Source organism: Schistocerca gregaria, chromosome X, assembly GCF_023897955.1.
Source record: "Schistocerca gregaria isolate iqSchGreg1 chromosome X, iqSchGreg1.2, whole genome shotgun sequence".
In the NCBI taxonomy this organism is placed as follows: Eukaryota; Metazoa; Arthropoda; class Insecta; order Orthoptera; family Acrididae; genus Schistocerca; species Schistocerca gregaria.
This window is the reverse complement of record NC_064931.1, coordinates 703,772,544-703,797,151: the sequence shown is the minus strand read 5'-3', so window position 1 is coordinate 703,797,151 and position 24,608 is coordinate 703,772,544. Positions and strand designations below refer to the sequence as shown.

The 24,608-nt window shown below is 46.1% G+C and overlaps 1 protein-coding gene across 7 annotated transcripts in view; it reads right to left on the bottom strand.

Annotated features, from left to right (window-relative positions):
- The window catches only part of LOC126299288 (sulfate transporter-like), a 417,662-nt gene that overhangs the window by 128,928 nt on the left and 264,126 nt on the right, over positions 1 to 24,608 (bottom strand). Inside the window, exon 1 of one of the 7 annotated variants that reach the window (XM_049991080.1) lies at positions 4,554 to 4,640. The exons of the other annotated variants lie outside the window; for them this stretch is intronic. The gene's annotated coding sequence lies outside the window, so the exon portion shown is untranslated. Of the gene's footprint in view, positions 1 to 4,553; positions 4,641 to 24,608 lie in introns of those variants that run through there. 7 annotated transcript variants of the gene reach the window in all.

Sequence of the window (24,608 nt, the reverse complement as noted above, 5' to 3'; positions counted from 1 at the left end):
TCCCTGGTGAAGGAATTTCGGAAAACTGCGTTCAATAACTCCGCTTTAGCGGCACAGTCGTCGATAACAGTACCAGCGGCACTGCGCAGCGAAGGTATTGACTGCGTCTTGCCGCTTGTGTACTTTACATACGACCAGAATTTCTTCGGATTTTCTACCAAATTTCGAGACAATGTTTCGTTGTGGAACCTATTAAAGGCATCTCGCATCGAAGTACGTGCCAAATTTCGCGCGTCTGTAAATTTTAGCCCATCTTCAGGATTTCGCGTTCTTCTGAACTTGGCATGCTTTTTCCGTTGCCTCTGCAACAGCGTTCGGACCTTTTTTGTGTACCACGGGGGATCCGTTCCATCTCTTACCAATTTATGAGGTATGAATCTCTCAATTGCTGTTGCTACTATATCTTTGAATTTGAGCCACATCTCGTCTACATTCGCATAGTCAGTTCGGAAGGAATGGAAATTGTCTTTTAGGAAGGCTTCTAGTGCCACTTTATCCGCTTTTTTAAATAAAATTATTTTGCGTTTGTTTCTGATGGATTTGGAAGAAATGGTATTGAGCCTAGCTACAACGACCTTGTGATCACTAATCCCTGTATCAGTCATGATGCTCTCTATCAGCTCTGGATTGTTTGTGGCCAAGAGGTCAAGTGTGTTTTCGCAACCATTTACAATTCGCGTGGGTTCGTGGACTAACTGCTCGAAATAATTTTCGGAGAATGCATTTAGGACAATCTCGGAAGACGTTTTCTGCCTACCACCGGTTTTGAACAAGTATTTTTGCCAACATACCGAGGGTAGGTTGAAGTCCCCACCAACTATAACCGTATGAGTGGGGTATTTATTTGTTACGAGACTCAAACTTTCTCTGAACTGTTCCGCAACTGTATCATCGGAGTCTGGGGGTCGGTAGAAGGAGCCAATTATTAACTTAATTCGCCTGTTAAGTATAACCTCCACCCACACCAATTCGCACGGAGTATCTACTTCGACTTCACTACAAGATAAACCACTACTGACAGACACAAACACTCCACCACCAATTCTGCCTAATCTATCTTTCCTAAACACCGTCTGAGACTTCGTAAAAATTTCTGCAGAACTTATTTCAGGCTTTAGCCAGCTTTCTGTACCTATAACGATATCAGCTTCTGTGCTTTCTATTAGCGCTTGAAGCTCAGGGACTTTTCCAGCGCAACTACAACAATTTACAACTATAATTCCGACTGTTCCTTGATCCAAGCACGTCCTGTAATTGCCAAGCACCCTTTGACATTGCAGCCCATCCCGCACTTTCCCGAGGCCTTCTAACCTAAAAAACCGCCCAGTCCACGCCACACAGCCTCCGCTACCCGTGTAGCCGCCAGCTGAGTGTAGTGAACTCCTGACCTATTCAGCGGAACCCGAAACCCCACCACCCTATGGCGCAAGTCTAGGAATCTGCAGCCAATACGGTCGCAAAACCGTCTGAGCCTCTGATTCAGACCCTCCACCCGGCTCTGCACCAAAGGTCCGCAGTCGGTTCTGTCAACGATGCTGCAGATGGTGAGCTCTGCCTTCATCTCGTAAGCAAGACCGGCAGCCTTCACCAAATCAGATAGCCGCTGGAATCCAGAGAGAATTTTCTCAGATCCAAAGCGACACACGTCATTAGTGCCGACATGTGCCACCACCTGCAGCTGGCTGCACCCTGTGCTCTTCATGGCATCCGGAAGGACCCTTTCCACATCAGGAATGACTCCTCCCGGAATGCACACGGAGTGCACACTGGATTTCTTCCCCTCCTTAGCCGCCGTATCCCTAAGGGGCCCCATTACGCGCCTAACATTGGAGCTCCCAATGGTGGCTGAGCAACTGGCTCGTCACAATACGCCAGTCACTACTCTTGATGAAGCTGCATGGGCAGCTGTATCTGTACGCGCCATCCAAGCTCTGACTCACTGCCCAGGCGTATCAAGGCCGTTATTACGGCCAGAGGTGGTTGTTCGGGGTACTGATTTCTCAGGATCTATGGAGCCAAATTGCGTGAAAATGTCATCACATGTCAGTTCTAGTATAATATATTTGTCCAATGAATACCCGTTTATCATCTGCATTTCTTCTTGGTGTAGCAATTTTAATGGCCAGTAGTGTAATTAAAATGATCTCGCGACGAGAGAGCCGAGAGGAAATTGTCCAAGACGCTGGGAGAGGCTTAATAACCCGGAGCTTGTTCCCATGATGCGCAAGCGTTACGGAGATGTTTAGTAAACTCAAGTGGCAGACTCTGCAAGAGAGGCGCTCTGCATCGCGGTGTAGCTTGCTGTCCAGGCTTCGAGAGGGTGCGTTTCTGCATGAGGTATCTAATATATTGCTTCCCCCTACTTATACCTCCATAGGAGATCACGAATGTAAAATTAGAGAGATTCGAGCGCGCACGGTGGCTTTCCGGCAGTCGTTCTTCCCCCGAACCATACACGGCTGGAACAGGAAAGGGAGGTAATGACAGTGGCACGTAACGTGCCCTCCGCCACACACCGTTGGGTGGCTTGCGGAGTATAAATGTAGATAAATTTACCCTCTGTTGATTTCAGAATCAAGTGACTCAACTTCTGCCACCTTGTAATGATTCACAAAGCAATATAATGCGTAATATGTCACTTGCTGGTAGAGAGCGCGACAGAACTTTAACTACAACCATTTGTATCTCATATTGAAACACGTAAGTTTGGCATTAATGAACGTACGTCGTCCCACTATAACGCCACTACCCAACGAGAGTGTTGTCACGTTATCAGAAGAGAGTACAGAGACAGCCCTGCTGCGGTACGGACAACAGATTGCCGTCTTTCAGCAGGTGGTGTCACTTTGGCTACGCGCTGTTGACAGCCAGCTGCCCAACACTACAATAGCGACTATTGCAACAATGCCCACAAGCCACAGACTGCACACGGCACAGCCAGTGATTTCATACAGAGCGCTAGGTGACGTTACCAACATAAAAACCTAAACAGCCTACTTACATGATCATTCCACTTCAAATCGTTCCGTATGCATACTCCCAGATATTTTACAGAAGTAACTGCTACCAGTGTTTGTTCCGCTATCATATAATCATGCAATAAAGGATCTTTCTTTCTATGTATTCGCTATAAATTACACTTGTCTATGTTAAGGGTCAGTTGTCACTCTTGCACGAAGTGCCTATCCGCTGCAGATCTTCCTGCATTTCGCTGCAATTTTCTAATGCTACAACTTCTCTGTATACTACAGCATCATCCGCGAAAAGCCGCATGGAACTTCCGACACTATCTACTAGGTCATTTATACAGGGTGTTACAAAAAGGTACGGCCAAACTTTCAGGAAACATTCCTCACACACAAATAAAGAAAAGATGTTATGTGAACATGTGTCCGGAAACGCTTAATTTCCATGTTAGAGCTCATTTTAGTTTCTTCCACCTAGGCTCAATGGAGCACGTTATCATGATTTCATACGGGATACTCTACCTGTGCTGCTAGAACATGTGCCTTTACAAGTACGACACAACATGTCGTTCATGCACGATGGAGCTCCTGCACATTTCAGTCGAAGTGTTCGTACACTTCTCAACAACAGATTCGGTGACCGATGGATTGGTAGAGGCGGACCAATTCCATGGCCTCCACGCTCTCCTGACCTCAACCCTCTTGACTTTCATTTGTGGCGGCATTTGAAAGCTCTTGTCTACGCAACCCCGGTACCAAATGTAGAGACTCTTCGTGCTTTTATTGTGGACGGCTGTGATACAATACGCCATTCTCCAGGGCTGAATCAGCGCATCAGGGATTCCATGCGACGGAGGGTGGATGCATGTATCCTCGCTAACGGAGAACATTTTAAACATTTCCTGTAACAAAGTGTTTGAAGTCACGCTGGTACGTTCTGTTGCTGTGTGTTTCCATTCCATGATTAACGTGATTTGAAGAGAAGTAATAAAATGAGCTCTAACATGGAATGTAAGCGTTTCCAGACATATGTCCACATAACATTTTTCGTTCTTTGTGTGCGAGGAATGTTTCCTGAAAGTTTGGCCGTACCTTTTTGTAACACCCTGTATATGAAGTAGACTTACGTTAACGTTCGTGAACAAATTTGAGAGGAAAAACAAAAAGAGAGAGGAGTTAACGTCGCTGCCCCCCCCCCCAACCAACAATGCTAAATGACTATTTTACGAGAGAAATGGATTTGTAAGACGACTTGTGTGTCTCGTTCGAAGCCTTTTCATCACAAAAGAATTAGACGTGTCAACAAACCGGTAGTCGATAAGACCAACCATTACCCAGCGGAGTAGTAAAAGGAAGTCAGATCACTCATAGGGAATAGTGTGTCCCTCGATTGAAGGAAGTAACGGAAGGACGGAGGGGTGTCGACCGGTTGGAGGAGGGGGTAAGGAGGGGGGATTAGCTTTGCTGTTACACTGGATAGACTCTTAGCGTCACAGACCGGTAGGTGCACATACAGAAGGCTGAAGAAGAAACGCGGCGTAAAGCCGTGCAGAAACTGGCGCTCTGCCACAGTGAACAGCTGCTTACCTTGCGGCAGGACAGAGCTACGCGATGTGACGTGTTGCGCGCACGACCTCTGCAGACACACTCGCCGCTGTCCAGCTGAGCGCCGTGTTCTCGGACGGAGGTTGCACAACCCGCCACAAATCCGCGCGTGGCCCTCGGAGATACGCTAGCAAACTGTCAGTCGCGCCACGACCACCTCAGCTGCGCGCCGTTTTATATCGCCTGGCGCGCTGGCGCTGTATAACAGACGCGACGGCGGTATCTGCGGCTTTCGTGTGGAACGCGAGAAATGAGATCCGTGATACCTGTGCGACGTACTTCACATTTGCGAAGCTTGAATCTCTCCAGTCCAGAAATGACACACCAGTTACGGGAATACATCAGCGTATATTCACTCTCTAAATACAGCCACTGTCACTCGTTTCTCGTGATTCGACGATAACGTTGACTGTATGTGGAAAATGCGACAAGCTGAACTCTGTGAGTGTATATAGTGAAAAAAGGTCCATATAAAACATTTCAGAATTGAAACGTTTTATTAGGCTTATCCGTTGTAGATAATTTTTAATATTGTGATTATGAATGGATTACGTGTGTTGTCATGTGCCAGTCCACAAACCGAAAGGTCAGGGGTAGTTGTGTCGGTACTAAGTTATTGTTCTGTGATGTGAAAAATGCCAAGTTACACACAACCGATCAAACTCAATCTTCGATGTCTCGGAACCAATTAGGTTACGAGCCTGATATGTGTAAATATTTTTGGAGTATTCCAGCGATTCCGTCCGGTCCGAAACTGATTTTGCCTCGTGACCCATGTTACTCTGCAGCTTTCTATCTGACTGACTACGAACGTCATTTCGAATGATTGGGAAAGGCAGTGGCATACCACCTTCAATTGGACCCTATCAAGTAAGGCACTGTAGTGTTCAAACCAATCTTCGGATTAACGATAGCTTTAATTAGCTACAAATAGGTGCTACCAGTCACTCAATCACATTTTAATCTATGCAGAAGGTTAAGGTAATCAATCGTGAAGCACCGTGCTGGTCACTGGAGTTTGCTTCCCTGTGACGCTGCAACTTACGTCAAAAGTTACACTTTTTGCTTAATGAGGAAGAATATGTGGCACCATTGGCGGCAAAACCCCGTCGACAGCTACCGTTACCGCTTCCTTTCAGTCACAAAGTTAGGCACTATTCAATGTCACCGAATTTTGGCTTTTACCCTTCTACAAAACATGGTATTGTGAAAAACAGACTAGGATCTAGCCATTACAACTTTTCCTTGTATATAACCATATACAGACTTCGCGACAGCTTCTATTCCCTTCACAGATGGCAAAAAATATTGCAAAATGTGCGATTCGAATCTAAGAGCTTCGTCAACTTGACTGCGACCTGAATGATGGGCCCTTACCGCTTTGCCACTACAAGAATTTACGGCTTTCCTTCTTAAGTACATCTGCAACCGATCGATGTCACTAAATCTTCGCCGGCCGGTGTGGCCGAGCGGTTCTAGGCGCTTCAGTCTGGAACTCCGAGACACTACGGTCGCAGGTTCGAATCCTGCCTCGGGCATGCATGTTTGTGATGTCCTTAGGTTAGTTAGGTTTAAGTCGTTCTAAGTTCTAGGGGACTGATGACCTCAGATGTTAAGTCCCATAGTGCTCAGAACCATTTGAACTAAATCTTCCATTTTGCGGAAATGAATAGGTTGCAGGCCTGATAAGTATAAATAAAGTTTCTTTTTTTTTCAAGTATTCCAGCGATCCCATCTGGTCCGAAACGAATTCAGCTTCATGGCCTCTGAACCAGTTTTTATTTTCAAAAACGAAAGTGTAGTGGCCTAAACCTTTTCACAGGAGTTACTTCCGTGTGGCCTCCGTCTAGTATACCGAACTCGTCGAAATATGTAGGTCGCAGAGTCTGGCCTCTCCTTGTGAGACCTGGAAGATAGACTTACAGTAACTGCGTGAGGTGGCATTGTGAATGACCATCTGGTTGAGTCTTGTCTTATGAGGAACATCCTTCTCTGAGAAACTTTATTTATGAATGATGTGATACCAGAATTACTGCAAGCTTTCTCTTTGACAGCTAGAGATCGACTGTTTGCAAACGTGATTGCACAATCACGCGAAATGGCACCATGGTTACCACGCTGGACTCGCACTCAGCAAGAGCAGGATTCAAACCCCGGTCCAGGAATTAAATTTATGGCTTCATGGTTACCTAAGCTACTTCAGCTTATTTCCAGGATACTTTCTCAAAAGAGGTCATCCTCCTTCGACCACACGCCTCGAAATACCTCTACGTTTAACCCCAACGTACCTTTGTTTTCTTTCTATGATTGATGACTTTGGTGTTCATTCCAGGAATCACCTACATAATGCCCGCCCCAGAGACAGGAGTGGCACTTCTAGGCTAATGCCACGAATTCAACAATCTCTAGATCCATAGCCAATGGATTTATGGACGACTTTTGACAAGCAGTGTTCCACAGCTGTGATTTATTTCAGGATATACATTGCGATTAACACCTTCAGTTGCTGAATTAAGTGACTTCATTCACTTCTGGTTTAGTCTACTTGACATCTTCAGGTACCCGAATGTACTGTAAGGTGTCACTGGGCTACGGTTAAACATAAACAGTGCTTTCGATCTGAATGGAGTGAACCCACTTGGTACGCAGATTGACGCCCCCCCCCCCCCCCATTTCGACTCAGATATATTTGATAAACTACGCGCAACAGAAACGGATTGAAAGGAATTGGCCGTGGCAAGTGAATTATGAGTCTGGCCCTCGAGGAGACTAGAAGCGCTAAAGGAAATAAAGAAAAAACAATATATATAGAATTAAAAGGTAGATTAGTTAGATCATCGTTTATAATAAAACACTCGACAGGGGAAACAACACATGATTACAAAATGTAATGGTTAATGGAGATGAGTGGAGGTCTGAACAAAATATCTGTGTAATTAATGCAACTAACAAAAACTCAGTGGCAAAGTCCGCAGGGAAGGGAAGAAAATAGTCTAGTAAATAACTCGCCGTGTAATTTAAATGAATCAGGCACATGGTTTCTCACCGGTCTTGATGATTGCATTGATTTGGTGGGGTTATCAGTAAGCCATCAGCTGCCAAAGCTTAAGTTACAAGAAGAGCCTCTGTTTACTTTAAAATGAAAACACGCCTGCTTCCCCATCATCATTACGTCTCGCCTCACGGCGCTGCCCGAACTTACCAACACTGAGTTGTGAGAATATGGGCTGCTACCTGAGCGACTGCAGAAGAGATCTGTACTGCAAGTCCTGCCAAAGAACCCCTGGAGAGGTCTAGTGTCCCGGATGTCCATCCCCGCTCAGACGTAAAGTATCACTCTGTTTGCATCAGTCTCCGTCCAGAAAAAAGTAATACTAAAACAACGCTCCTTTGAGTTCTCTGCAGAGAAACTGCTTAAAATTGACTGTTTTTCCATCAGACTGAAAATCAAAAACATCTCCAGCGAGAGGCCACGTTGCAAACCATTTTTCTGTCCCTTCTGATAAGTTACTTACTTGAGCCAATCTCTTAATTTTTCACTTTAAAGAAAAAGGTGGTGGCTCAGATCAATGCAAGAGAACTTGCACTTCCTCCCCTTGGAAAGGAGAAGCTCGTTCTCCCACTCAGGCTAATTTTTTAGACGCCCTCCAGTCAAGATTGTGCTCTATTTCCCACGTCAAAACTCGGATCAATAACTTCTGAATCTTGGCGACACCGTGGTACGGCGATTAAATTCCTAAGCGGGCCTAATTTGCTCACGATTGCGCTCCCACGTCGTCCGCAAAATCAGATCTGCAGCCCAAATGCCTGCCAAGTTTGTCCGGGTACGTCATCTTCGCTCACCAAAGCGGTGCGAGGTAGTGGTCAGCGACCGTCGGAAATGCCTTACAGTGTGTGAGGGGAACCACCCTTGAGCTGGAGGTTAGCTCCAGGTTAGCGCTCCCCAGAGCCTTCCCGCACAACAGGAAAGACTCCGTACCGATGGCTTGCCAGAACTCAGCAAATACATCAACTCAGCAAATATATCAACACCACACGCAAACCCAGCACAACATTTAATTGAAAATATTGTATTATGGGGAAGCTGTAACCTCTGCAATCTTCGTGTACGTACGTCTCATCTGAATATCAAAACCCGCATTAGATAAAAAAGGAAAAGGGGAAAAATCTCTCTCTCTCTCTCACTGGAATGAGTAACTAGTATATGTGTATTTAAAATGAAACACAGACGGTCTGGCTCCAGCCTGACGCATTTCCCTATGTACAAACGTTCATTCGTGTGCATGACTGAACATACATTTTAGTCCTTGAAGATGGACATGTAGACAAAACAATAGTTAATAAAGTTATTTAATTCAGCAGCTGAAAGTGTTAGTCACAATGTCGTTCCTCCAATAGATTCAGTTTTGTGAGGGCGACATGGTTTACGGGCGGAGGTACACACCAGAAGAGTTGATTGTTCACGTTTTTAAAACTGCACTTTTTACTCGACAAACATCTGGTCGTTCTGAACAACTTTATTATCCATACGTAGGTATTACTTGCGCGTTTGCGCTTATGGAATGCAATTTCAGCAATATTTCTAAAACTACAAACACATCGGCAGACAGCTTTATCATCATCTCAGACTGTCCACAATCCATAGAACCGTAACAACACATCTGGGAGATTTGTGTTATGCGAACGTTTCCGTCGTAAATAAACTTTTTCAATGACTTTTACAGTTTTCCTAGCATAGTTTATTAGCTTATTGTCATAGCATTCCAGCTACTTATATTGTTATTACAACGCTTTCAACAAGTGTAACGACGTAATCCAAAATAACTACGGCTGTCTGGTACAAATTTTCATTTGTCACTAATTATTCACCACTCTGTAGGTTTGGTATTTCTAAACGTATTACATGTCATTGCATTTCATTGATTCCTCCCCATTTATAGCAATTATTTTAGTAAATGTAATTCAATAGAAAAGTGTGACTATTGTCGATATAAGAAGTTTATGCAAGTAACAAGTGGTCAAGTCGCTAGCAGTATATCAGCCTTCGTCACTCTCACAGTTGTTCCAAATGTGGCCTTCAACGCTTACCTAACAATGACTGGTGTTTCTCTCTCTCTCTCTCTCTCTCTCTCTCTCTCTCTCTCTCTCTCTCTCTCTCTCTTCTGAGTCAGACTTATTTTTCATGTCTTTTTTATTTATTGGCATTTCAGTATTCCTCGTATAGCCATCTACGCAAGTAAACCACGCTAACATACAAGTGGTGCAAATACAAAAGAAAATCGATAAACACAAACACTAATGATAAAATTCACGAGTCGAATCTGCAAGTGGATGTACTGTCAGCCAGTCAGTACGTACCTTAACGACAGATTAATCCATACTATATACGGATTTTATAAAATGTGGAAGTCCGTCGTATCCAATCCATCTCCCAGTGACTGTTCAGACATTAGACCATCTCGAGCTGAATATATAGACCAGAACACAAGTCTAGTCGACTTTTGCGACGAGAAAATTGTAGTATGCCTTCATCTGAAGCAGTATCACGCGTATAAAGCATAAATACAACACACACAACCATCAGAAGACCACTTTGCAGCAGAAGCAGAACACAACACGTGGAAATTATTATTTTCTTAAATCGACAGGAATAAAACCTTGCAATGGTGTCACTCGATATAACAGCTTCAGTTCAATATTGCAAGCGTATAATTAGTCAGGAATATTTTTCCCCACAAACCTTTTGCTTCAGTAGCGTTTAATAATAACGATGAGATAAAAATTCTTATTCAACATCAAGATGGTTTAACTCTTCCAAGGAACAGCTTCCTGCATTTGAAAAGAATATTTACACCTACAACGACAGCAGTAGCAGCCGTGACATCACACCGTACACGTAATGCATTCGCCTTTCTGTTTCAAAAAATAAGATAAAAACCTCTTGGCGTCGGAATCGACCGCACCAGAAACGTTGGAATCCTATCGACTCTCAAAACATACGTATTGCAAGTGGGCTGCTTCTGTGTTGGCAGCGCTGTGTAGCGCTTTGCATTGGATCTCTGAATGTGCTTTCTTTGTAAGAGACTCTTTGGCTGGTTGGGCTCGCTGTTGGAAGTTAATCGCCAGTAGTGTTGGGCAGTTGGAAATTAGTCACCAGCAGTGATGAAAGTACTGTTGGGCAGTTGGAGGTGAACATCCAGTAGTGAGGGATGTTAGATGTGAGAAGTTAGCATTGATGGAGGATAGAGGTCTGAAGTGTTAGCGTAGGCTAACGATCTGTACATGTTCGACTTGGAGATTGAATATTATTCATGATTATATACCTTTGTACTAGGTGTCAATGACTATTTATGTTTGTGTCTGAACTGGATGTCAGATTATTAAGGTACAAAATACATTATTTGGTTTGCAACAAAATCTTTCCTTTCTGACCACATGACTATTAGTAATTAGTGGCTTTAGTAGTTAGAATATTTTATTTAACTGGCAGTATTGCAGTAGTTCGCGTAATGAAGATTTTTGTAAGTGCTTAATGAAATGTATAGGTTATTGTTAAGATTTCTTTTTAGTCAGGGTCATTCTTTTGAATTAATTATTTGAAGTCAGGTTATCCTCTCTCTCCCTCCCCCCCCCCCTCTCTCTCTCTCTCTCTCTCTCTCTCTCTCTCTCTCTCTCTCTCTCTCTCTCTCTCTCTCTCTCTTTTAGCAGTCACATTGCGTTACGCTAGAATATTGTGGGTCAGTACTGACATGATAAGAATAAGCAAAGAGGAAGTAGGTTCATAGGTTCACTTGCATTCAACTTCACTCAGCAGTTAAAGTAAAATACACTCCTGGAAATTGAAATAAGAACACCGTGAATTCATTGTCCCAGGAAGGGGAAACTTTATTGACACGTTCCTGGGGTCAGATACATCACATGATCACACTGACAGAACCACAGGCACATAGACACAGGCAACAGAGCATGCACAATGTCGGCACTAGTACAGTGTATATCCACCTTTCGCAGCAATGCAGGCTGCCATTCTCCCATGGAGACGATTGTAGAGATGCTGGAAGTAGTCCTGTGGAACGACTTGCCATGCCATTTCCACCTGGCGCCTCAGTTGGACCAGCGTTCGTGCTGGACGTGCAGACCGCGTGAGACGACGCTTCATCCAGTCACAAACATGCTCAATGGGGGACAGATCCGGAGATCTTGCTGGCCAGGGTAGTTGACTTACACCTTCTAGAGCACGTTGGGTGGCACGGGATACACGCGGACGTGCGTTGTCCTGTTGGAACAGCAAGTTCCCTTGCCGGTCTAGGAATGGTAGAACGATGGGTTCGATGACGGTTTCGATGTACCGTGCACTATTCAGTGTCCACTCGACGATCACCAGCGGTGTACGGCCAGTGTAGGAGATCGCTCCCCACACCATGATGCCGGGTGTTGGCCCTGTGTGCCTCGGTCGTATGCAGTCCTGATTGTGGCGCTCACCTGCACGGCGCCAAACACGCATACGACCATCATTGGCACCAAGGCAGAAGCGACTCTCATCGCTGAAGACGACACGTCTCCATTCGTCCCTCCATTCATGCCTGTCGCGACACCACTGGAGGCGGGCTGCACGATGTTGGGGCGTGAGCGGAAGACGGCCTAACGGTGTGCGGGACCGTAGCCCAGCTTCATGGAGACGGTTGCGAATGGTCCTCGCCGATACCCCAGGAGCAACAGTGTCCCTAATTTGCTGGGAAGTGGCGGTGCGGTCCCCTACGGCACTGCGTAGGATCCTACGGTCTTGGCGTGCATCCGTGCGTCGCTGCGGTCCGGTCCCAGGTCGACGGGCACGTGCACCTTCCGCCGACCACTGGTGACAACATCGATGTACTGTGGAGACCTCACGCCCCACGTGTTGAGCAATTCGGCGGTACGTCCACCCGGCCTCCCGCATGCCCACTATACGCCCTCGCTCAAAGTCCGTCAACTGCACATACGGTTCACGTCCACGCTGTCGCGGCATGCTACCAGTGTTAAAGACTGCGATGGAGCTCCGTATGCCACGGCAAACTGGCTGACACTGACGGCGGCGGTGCACAAATGCTGCGCAGCTAGCGCCATTCGACGGCGAACACCGCGGTTCCTGGTGTGTCCGCTGTGCCGTGCGTGTGATCGTTGCTTGTACATCCCTCTCGCAGTGTCCGGAACAAGTATGGTGGGTCTGACACACCGGTGTCAATGTGTTCTTTTTTCCATTTCCAGGAGTGTATTTAATAAAGAAGTTTCAGTATCTTCATCAATATAGGATCTGACTCCCTTACAAAACTCTGGACGGTTCATAGAGGGATTGATAGACGGCTCCTTTAGTGTGTGTATCCAGCTCAAAGTGTTAATGTGCTTCTGCTGCTGGCTATTGTGCACGCAACACGGCTGTCACCGACGCAGGGGCGTTTGCTGGCGCGATAAATGTTAGATGTGTGGGTGGACATTCCGATGCTATTACATTATGACCGGTGGGCACCAGCGAGGAAGCTGCTGGCAGCAGGAACGATATTTCCTTGCATCAGCAGTAGCACGGCTTCGTCTAGATCCCAGCGCGACAGTTTCTTGATAGGTTAGGTCCAACTCTGCACTTTTTCTGTTTATTTCCTGATGTCTTGTGAATTCTGGACTTACTTTGTCTGTAGCCCTGTGATGAGCGTCACAGTGAATGCACGTAGGAGGCGCATCACAATCAGATCCTTATGAAGTCCTCCACAATGAAAACATCTAGGCTTGCTTTTACACTGATTACTTCCGTGTCTAAATCTCAAAGAGTTCAGGCATTGAAAGACAGATGGAATGAAGGGTTTCACATGGCATGTGACTCCATATATAGAAGTGTAGCGATATTATGAATACCGCGATAGGCCTTCTGGAAGATTCTGTATTACGTGTCGTTAACTTTGGAAAGAGGAAACGAGATTTTACGTCTAAACCACACATAAAGTAAACAGGAAAGCACTGCTCTTCCACGTCTGCACTCTGCGAAGGCGCACAGCGAACTATGAGTCAGACTTATACTAGGTAGGAAATTTAAATCAGCAGCGTCGTAATCATCACTTTCAAACTGAGCAATCTCCACATCCGGTTTTTGGGTGGGTGGATGGATGGATGGACTGATGGATGGATGGATGGATGGATGGATGGATGGATGGATGGACCAAACTGCGAGCTCGTCAATCCCTTAATCCTTCGTGTGTCAAGCCAGAAATAGTCCCCAGAGAGGAAGGACGCAAAGGATAAATCCCGATACACCCGACTGTATTTGAGAATCAAAAAAACCAAGAGAATAATGTAGAAGTGGGACAGAGGTAAAAGGGTGAAGATGGGAGAGTTGCAACGCAGTGAGAGGACCCCAGGACACGTTATACAACAGAAGATGCGCCACCTGCATCCAGCTGGTGTTCTACACCACCCATTATCACAATGAAACTATCAATATGGAGAAATTGATAAAATTTCAGTAAAGAGAACAAAGACGACGAGACGAATAGGCAAAGAGTGCAAATTTTCCGAAGAGTTCTTACTCTCCCGGTCACAAATAATCCCACCCAGTATTCATAGTGAGTTTTTTTAGAGGGGAATAGAATGTAAAGCCGGGAGCAGGACGGGTATGACAGGACATTTTAATATCCACTGTCTTGAATACAGGTTTGATGGCTTCCATTACAAGGTATCCACGTTTGAATTCCACAGAGCGAAATACAATGACGTGCGATAGAAGAATGTTGTGTGAAGAGGCGTGGCACTGCACTTTGGAGCACTTAACACCAAATAACATGTCTTACATTTCCTCGAACTTATATTTTTTACATGTCAAAATCTTCAGAAAAATGTGCGCTACAAAATGAACATTTTTTTGAAAAATCGATTTTTTTAAGTTTTGACGTCCTATGTCAAACTATGGATGGTCGGGAGTAGGAGGGGGGGGTGAAGGGGCACTATCACGTTTTTGCCCTGGTTGGGAAATAACATACACTCGGGGCTGAGATGGGAACATACGATTTCACGTCGCACTGATACACAATCAGCTCTACGTTTTCAGTCAATGAGTTGCCTTCAAAGTCCAAGATATAGGCACCAGTATGAACCCCGGTGTCCCTTTGTTCGCCACTGGACACAATGAACAAAATGCACACCCCGTTGCTTCACATTAGAATGCAGGTCGTCATCCGTGTATAAAAGGAGATCGGAGTAGAAGAAGACAACCTGTACCATACTGAGACTGTTATGAGGAATTATCGTTACAGGAATGTCACCGTGATTCTCACAGTCGAGCAACACACGTAGCTGAGCAGGGAAGGCCGTTTTAATGAGAACAGAGCCACTTCTCATTCTTGAAATCGCTGCTGATTCCCCAAATCTGTTTTCGAGGTTTTCATCTAAAAATGTGACTTTGTAGACACAAAGAAATCCCCGTGGGTCCTAGAACAAACTGAGTATTGCAGGACTTACTTCTCGCCTTGACTCTTGGTCCTATGTTCCTACCACGAGAGAGGGGACATATCACTCCGCGTTGTAGTATCCCTTTCCTTCAGAGGAGACTGCTGGACCCGTCCAGCCACTAGTGGAAAAACATTTAATTTGCCTCACGTGTGAAGCTTCCACCATGGTGCAACCCACTCCGAACGACTGCGCCACACGCCACACAGCCACAGTAACGGTTGCCTGACCAGTAAACCGTAGCCCAGAGGCCCCACGCTCCAGCCACATCGGGCGCACGCTTCTTGGAATGTGTGGGGGAGTTTTCAGCTCACGCACAAACTATGCGTGGTACCGTGCAGGTACTTGACTACCCCCTATCCCCCTCTCCAACCCCAAAACCAAATGGCTACTGTTCTGGGTCTTGGGGACAGTACTTTTGCAAAGAGAAAAAGGCACAGAAGGTGGAATATACGTCACATTTGGCGGCCTTCCCTGCACGACCTGCATTTCTGTAAAATTTGGAATAGAACCAACAGGTCAAACCAGACAATGGAGACCAAACAGCAAACAATGAAACATTGTAAAATACCAGAAGGGAAGGAAACGAGTGTCTAGTATCAAAAACACAATAGGCACCAAGAAGATCATCCAGTGGAAAGGCAGAACGGAAAAGAAGAATAGTGGAAGGGTAGACTCGAAGCGGTGCAGTGGCTGGGGCCCCGTGATGGCCAAGCACGTACTAACAAAAGAGATAATACACTACTGGCCATTAAAATTGCTACACCACGAAGATGACGTGCTGCAGACGTGAAATTTAACCGACAGGAAGAAGATGCTGTGATATGCAAATTATTAGATTTTCAGAGCATTCACACAAGGTTGGCGCCGGTGGTGACACCTGCAACGTGCTGACTAGGAAAGTTTCCAGCCGATTTTTCATACACAAACAGCAGTTGACCGGCGTTGCCTGGTGAATCTTTGTTGTGAAGCCTCGTGTAAGGAGGAGAAATGCGTACCATCACGTTTCCGACTTTGATAAAGGTCGGATTGTAGCCTTTCGCGATTTTGGTTTATCGTATCGCGACATTGCTGCTCCCGTTAGTCGAGATCGAATGACTGTTAGCAGAACATGGAATCGGTGGGTTCAGGAGGGTAATACGGAATGCCGTGCTGGATCCGAACGGCCTCGTATCACAAGCAGTCGAGATGACAGGCATCTTATCCGCATGTCTATAACGGATCGTGCAGCCACGTCTCGATCCTTGAGACTACAGATGGGGACGTTTGCAAGAAGACACTCTTTTGCACGAACAGTTCGACGACGTTTGCAGCAGCGTGGATTGTCAGCTCGGAGACCATGGCTGCGGTTACCCTTCACGTTGCATCACAGGCAGGAGCGCCTGCGATGGTGTACCCAACGACGAACCTGAGTGCACGAATGGCAAAACGTCATTTTTTCGTATGAATCCAGGTTCTGTTTACAGCATCATGATGGTCGCATCCGTGTTTGGCGACATCGCGGTGAACGCACATCGGAAGCGTGTATTCGTCATCGCCATACTGGCGTATCACCCGGCGTGATGGTATGGGATGCCATTGGTTACAAGTCTCGGTCACCTCTTGTTCGCATTGACGGCACTTTGAACAGTGGGCGTTACATTTCAGATTTGTTACAACCCGTGGCTGTACCCTTCATTCGATCCCTGCGAAAACCTACATTTCAGCAGGATAACGCACGACCGCATGTTGCAGGTCCTGTACGGGCCTTTCTGGATACAGGAAATGTTCGACTGCTGCCCTGGGCAGCACATTCTCCAGATATCTCACCAATTGAAAACGTCTGGTCAATGATGGCCGAGCAACTGGTTCGTCACAATACGCCAGTTAGTACTTTTGATGAACTGTGGTATCGTGTTGAAGCTCTGTTTGACTCAATGCCCAGGCGTACCAAGGCCGTTATTACGCCCAGTGGTGGTTGTTCTGGGTACTGATTTCTCAGGATCTATGCACCCAAATTGCGTGAAAATGTAATCACATGTCAATTCTAGTATAATATATTTGTCCAATGAATATCCGTTTATCATCTGCATTTCTCCTTGGTGTAGCACTTTTAATGGCCAGTTGTGTATTATATGTGACACATGGATGGTGAGGAGGGGGGGGGGAGGGGACTGTTTGCTGGGTTCAGAGTTAAAGATCGTCCACCTTGTTCTGTCATCGCCCCTCCATTCCTCCATGCTTTTCTAAACCGAGCTTGTGTTGCATCTCTAATGACCTCGTCGTCGACGGGTCGTTATACTCTAATCATCCTTCATTGTCCATTCTGCCTATGAATCCAATACTTGTCTCTTTCTGTGCAACTCCGACAACTCTAAGACAAAACGTTCGTAGGAAGTATACCGAGAGCTGATAATAGAACCGAATATGACAAAATTTTACATGATAACTGATACAGGATAGATATGCTGCATTGACAGGTGGCGCCAGATACTCTTAATTGATCGTTTCCTTTGCATCAATAAGAACAACATATCGCTTTAATCAGCGATTAGTGTTATTTCGTGTTATTTATAAATTTTATCGCTAGTCTTTGGTAGTTCGTTCAGGCTTTTCATATCTGTTAAACTCAAATCAAAGTATTCAAAGTTAGTGTCGAAAATTTTTTTAAACTTCAATGTCGAGCAATGCTCAACAGTTTATGTGGCAATGATTAAGTAATTACCGATGCTTTCCGACTCTGTGGAACTTCGTTAAATGCAGATATTTTAAACTTCTAGACAGTAGTGAGAAGATATCCCGCGACCAAATTACTATCATCGGTCGGGAGAAACTTTTTTAATGCAAATCATAAACAGCATCGGTAGTTCCATTACCTCCTACAGTTTAATCTCTTAAAGGTTACGTGAGGAAATTACTGAGTGTATCTTATCATTTATGAAGCCTCAGGCGTGTCCAGTGATCAGTTTCACGCCCTATTCATCGTACCGTTTCGTCCAGTTCCACTGCTATGCATCTTGGTAGAGAACTGGCGGACTTCTACTTCCGTAGGTGAAATAAAAAAAAAACAAATCCATTCACGATAACTTGGACAATACCCAATTACAACTTTTTGATTTAAAAAGAGGAAGAAAAGAGTGTTTGAGAGTTTTATGCCGCGTCAACGAAACAGTCACTAGAGATATAGTAGAAGCTCGGATTAGAAGGAAATCGCCTGACTCCTTTCCAAAAGAAATCTACGTGGCAGTCGCCTGAATTGATTACTGAAAACCTAAATATGGCTACGTAGGGATTTGAACCCTGTATCCTCCTGAATAAGAGCCCAACTACGATTCTGTGCTTGAAGACTTGCCAGCTTCGGACAATATGTGCCAGTCCCTACGTCCAGGGGCCAGCCCCTGTGACCCAGCGGTTCTAGGCGCTTCAGTCTGGAACCTCACTGCTGCTACGGTCGCAGATTCGAATCCTGCCTCGGGCATAGATGTGTGTGATGTCCTTAGGTTATATATTTACTAAGATGGTATCTGTTCTTTCGGACATGTCCGAAAGAACAGATACCATCTTAGTAAATATATAGTTAAGGCTCACCGGCCACTTGACCATCTTCTTCTTCTGTGCGAAGGCACAAACAGTGCCCGAACTCTTACGGGAATCGGCAACGAGCTGCGAGTATTGAGTATAATGGGCGGGGGCACTACGAATGTAGTGCGAGACAATAATTTGAGAATGTGGGTTTCGCGGGAGGCGTGCCAGAGATAAACCCCTGCAGTTGCTCTATCCTCTGTGTCCTCGGTGGCTCAGATGGATAGAGCGTCTGCCATGTAAGCAGGAGATCCCGGGTTCGAGTCCCATTTTCATCTGTCCCCGTTGACGTATGTCAACGTCTGTAAGCAGCTAAGGGTGTTCATTTCATTGTAATTTCGTCCTTAGGTTAGTTAGGTTTAAGTAGCTCCAAGTCTAGGGGACTGATGACCTCAGATGTTAAGCCCCATAGTGCTCAGAGCCATCTGAACCATTTTTGAACCTACGTCCAGAGGAAACAAGTGATGATGCAGGCTGGTGTAAGAATTACATCGAAGGAACAAATTTTGTCACAGCTTAGTTTCAGTTTCTATGTTTTCAAAGTGCGCACACCTAATTCGCTGGTTGTTGAACATGTAACTGCACCTACGATCACAAAAAAATTGTTGTAAGTGAACATAAAAAATTAATTCGCGTCTGTTGGTAACGTAGTGTCCTTTTAACGGTTTTCTTAACCTGATAATCGTAAGGGAGAAGTAGTGGATACTGATATGTGTATACTCAACTTTCTCCTCATCACATCTCCCTTCACGCAGTTACCGTCAGTTACGAGACAGTGGTTTGAGGACGCGGAGCTGGCGCTAGATAATGTTCCAGATGTCTTCCATCGGGTTCAGATCAGGCGGATTTGGTGACCAAGACATCAGCTTGCGTTTACTATCATGCTCCTCATACCACTGCGGTATGATTCTGGCCTTGTGATTCAGACAGTTATCCTGCTGGAAGAAGCCTGGTCTGTCTACTGTGGGGCAAGATATCCATGTCATATTTCTGTTTGCATACGGGGTCTCCCATTTATCCTCATCACTAAAAACGTTTCGTTCAGAAGCAAAATAAACAAATGCATCGAACAAATGTTGTTTAGCTACCACTGTGGCATTAACCAGTATGCCTGCTTTTTTAAACTGTTCTTTATGAAGATGTGAAAAGCAGTACGTCTGTTTTCAGTAGCACCCTATAATTTTTATTCGGCAGTCCAGTTCCTCTCTTCGATACTGGTTCAAAAACTTGTCGCAGTGTGCTATTCACATATATACATGACATTATTAAACACTTACTGCAAAACTGACTCTCCTGTACTAGAACACAGTGCAGGTAGGCAGAGTAACTAAACCATCCACTTGCTGGAGTTGACAGTAAACATATGTAAAAACAAGGAAAATGCGCGTCGTCTTCAGTTAAAGGTTGGTGTAAGTATAAAGAACGCCAAAGATGAGAGTGTCGAAATCCTACTCATCTATGGGAATGATGGTTGACTGAATGATGGCTGTGTCTTTTCCTTGGGTTTCCATTGGACTGATATGTAGTTTTTTATGTTGCTTCTGGGCTAGAGATATTTAGGGTAATCAAGATAAACTGGATACCCTCCCCCCCCCCCTCCACTCAAGAACATAAGATGCGACGAAAATATAATTTTTACTTTGGGGAAATACATTGCAGCGCCAAAGGAACTGGCATAGGCTTGCTTCAAATACAGAGATATGTAAACAAGCAGAATACGGCGGTGTCTGGCGCAGTTATTGGATCGGTTACTGCTGTTACAATGGCACGTTATCGAGATGTGAGTTTGAACGTTCTGTTATAGTCGGCGCACGAGCGATGAGACACAGCATCCCCAAAGTAGCGATAAAGTGATTTCACGAGTGTACCGTGAATATCAAGAATCCGGTAAAACATCAAATCTGCGACATCGCTGCGGCCGGTAAAACATCCTGCAAGAACGGGACTAATGACGACTGAAGAGAATCGTTCACCGTGACAGAAGTGCAACCCTTCCGCAAATTGCTGCAGATTTCAATGCTAGGCCAAGAACAAGTGTCAGCGTGGGAACCATTCAACGAAACATCATCGATATGGGCTTTCAGACCTGAAGACCCACTGGTGTACCCTTGATGACCGCACGACACAAAGCTTTACGCACCTGTTCCCGTCAACACCAACGTTGGACTGTTGATGACTGGAAACATGTTGCCAGGTCGGAGGAGTATCGTTGCAAATTGTATCGAGCGGATGGACGTGTACGGGTATGGAGACATACACGTGAATCCATGGACCCTGCATGTCAGCAGGGAACTGTTGAAGCTGGTGGAGGCCCTGTAATGGTGTAGGGTGTGTGCAGTTGGAGTGATATGGGACCCCTGATACGTCTATATACGACTCTGACACGTGACACGTACGTAAGCGCCCTGTCTGATCACCTGCATCCAGTCATGTCCATTATGCATTCCGATGGACGTGGGCAATTCCATCAGGACAATGCTACACCCCTCACGTCCGCTGGTCACCAAAATCCCAAGACATGAACATTACTGAGCATCTCTGAGATGCCTAGCAACGTAATGTTCAGAAGAGATTTCCACCCCCTCTTACTCTACAGATTTATGGACAGCCCTGCAGGATTCATGGTGTCAGTTCCCTCCTGCATTATTTCAGACATTAGTTGAGTGAATGCCACATCGTGATGTGGCACATCTCCGTGCTCGTGGGGCCTTACATGATATTAGGCCGGCTTTCCAGTTTCTCTGGCTCTTCAGTGTACTATGAATCATGTTGTCCAGTAAGGAAGATAGATTGGCGTTTTGCGGGATCGGTGGCGTTTACTACGACTGCACACGATGCTGAAATCACGCTACTTCGAAGTCAGCCGACTGGCCGCTAGAGAACGCTTCGCTCGCTCCGCAACTCCATCACTCGCAAATCGACGGGTGGCGCCACGTACGCTAAGGTTGCCGGTAGTGGCCACGCCCTCATCGTAACACATTTAATTCATCTGCACCTCCTAAAAATTCGGCGCACACGGGGAAATAAAAGGAAAAGATATGACGAACACTGGAAGACTGCCGTCGAAGCCTCATCGAGATATCGAAGCCGTACCTGCGCCACAATTATCATTATACACGAAGCCACGAACAACTGCTATTTCATCAGAGAAAGCTAAGTGCTTTCTGTTATTGCTTTTGCCAGCTTTGCTACCTTAAGAGTGTCATTCTTATGAATGCCAGTGGGGGGAGATCTGGGAGACGGTTGGGTCTCCATGAAGACTTCCGAGGATGTTGGCAATGGTCTCGGGAAGTTTTCTGTCCCAAAGGTCGCTGCACAACTCGGCTAATGCTTACGTCTTGAGACGAGGAATTGCTCCCAAACTGGGGAATCATACACAGATACCTGGATAGCTAATCTCGCCTGACATCCGTAGCTGTCATATTAATGGGGACAGGAACTAGTGGTCCGCCACTTAACATCCAAGCACACTGGGGAACCTCGGAGAGGTATGGCCATCCGGGAGGATCGGACAATCCCGACCGGAGCGTCCTAATGATACTAATGATATATATCCCAACTTGCGCATCCCCTGCTGATATCCCAGCAGGCACGGCATAGACGTTCCAACACACTGGCTTGTGCGCCATTTAAGACGCCCACTGTGGGCACCCCTCACAGACTGCACCAGGGGGTGGAGTGATGGGAGGTGGGGGAGGGGGTAGGGGAGGGGGAAGCTCAGATACTAACTGCGAACAAGTTATAGATACACCTCATTGCCTGCTCTGTATGAATGTCGTAGGGATTAAGGCGCTTAGCCCGCCCCCCTCCCCATCCACCCCCAATACAAGGTTGCATGCATCATACTCTTGGATGCAATGCAACATTCTCGCTGTTCCCTCTAGCGGTATGACACTGTCACTACAAAGGCACCATCATCGAGGGTGGGGAGGAGAGGGGGAGGGGCACTGGCAGCCAGTGAACATAGTGTGACTGCCGGCAGCGGTGGTCTCATGGTTCTAGGCGCTCAGTCCGGAACCGCGTGACTGCTGCGGTCGCAGGTTCGAATCCTGCCTCGGGCATGGATGTGTGTGATGTCCTTAGGTTAGTTAGGTTTAATTAGTTCTAAGTTCTAGGCGACTGATGACCACAGATGTTAAGTCGCATAGTGCTCAGAGCCATTTGAACCATAGTGTGACTGGCCGCCCAAATGAACCAAGGGGGATGACAGCAGTGTCTCCTCAACGACCGTTTAGCGAACGTTGCAGCGTATGGGCCTCTTCAGCAGATGTCTCGTTCATTCACTCATGCTGACTGCTGTTCATCTGCGGTGAAGGCTATAATTTCCACGCCAGCAGCGAAACTGGATGTCCACTGAGTTGCGAGAGGTGACCTTTTCAGATGATTCACATTTTATGCTCCATTGGGCAGATGGCCAATGGCATGTTCAGCGTGAAACATCTGAAACCAAAAGGGTCCAGCTGGGGGAGGTAGCTTTATTGTCTAGAGAATGAAACTATCATTGAAGCTGAGTAGTTGGTGAAGCCCATATGGGTTTTTAAGAAATATAAAACAAAATATTTCACTTGTCAAATTTAAATAAATTTCCAAAACTGATAGCGACGACGAAAGTGAGAAAGGATAGCTAAATCAAGTATAACCATTCTAGTTCTTGCATGTCACCCACGCACTGCAGCCCAAATGGTGACGAGGTCTGTCCCAGGCAGCGTCCTGGCAACCTGGTATGAGCCTTACAGTGAGCTGATCTCTGCAGCCACCTCTAGCTATCTTTGATCAGTCTCTGGACACTACACGATTACATGAGGTTGATGGGGACGAGTCCAAGACTTACTCGAAGCTTTGTAGGTGGGTACGAAGGTTCACTTCACGGTGACGCCAACGTCATTAAAGGCGACGTGAGGCTGCCGACTGTTAGTAAAGAAATGAAAGTGAAAGATTCTTGGATCTGCCACTGCTGCACTTCCCACCTGTAATGGAGTCGCCGTCCGCCATTATCATAACGGAAGCCTGCGATGTCATTCGTGATTATGTGCGCGGTGAAAATTGCAAAGACTAGCTTCAAATAAACACTTATGTACTCGCTAATGTATGGGAGTAAAACATGGACGATAAACGCCAAAAAAATAACATACTAAGAACAACACACACACACACACACACACACACACACACACACACACACACACACGAGGGAGGATTCAAACCTCTGGCGGGAGGCGACGCGCAATCCGTGACACGGCGCCTCAAACCGCGCGGTGACGATAAGTAGTGAAGGTGTGAGGAGAATAGAAACTTCTGAAATGTGGTACACCAGGAGACTGCTGAAGATTAGATAGGTAAGTCGTATAACTAATGGGAGAGGTACTGATTGCAGTCACGGCTAAAAGAAATACACTCCTGGAAATTGAAATAAGAACACCGTGAATTCATTGTCCCAGGAACGGGAAACTTTATTGACACATTCCTGAGGTCAGATACATCACATGATCACACTTACAGAACCACAGGCACATAGACACAGGCAACAGAGCATGCACAATGTCGGCACTACTACAGTGTATATCCACCTTTCGCAGCAATGCAGGCTGCTATTCTCCCATGGAGACGATCGTAGAGATGCTGGATGTAGTGCTGTGGAACGGCTTGCCATGCCATTTCCACCTGGCGCCTCAGTTGGACCAGCGTTCGTGCTGGATGTGCAGATCGCGTGAGACGATGCTTCATCCAGTCCCAAACATGCTCAATGGGGGACAGATCCGGAGATCTTGCTGGCCAGGGTAGTTGACTTACACCTCCTAGAGCACGTTGGGTGGCACGGGATACATGCGGACGTGCATTGTCCTGTTGGAACAGCAAGTTCCCTTGCCGGTCTAGGAATGGTAGAACGATGGGTTCGATGACGGTTTGGATGTACCGTGCACTATTCAGTGTCCCCTAGACGATCACCAGAGGTGTACGGCCAGTGTAGGAGATCGCTCCCCACACCATGATGCCGGGTGTTGGCCCTGT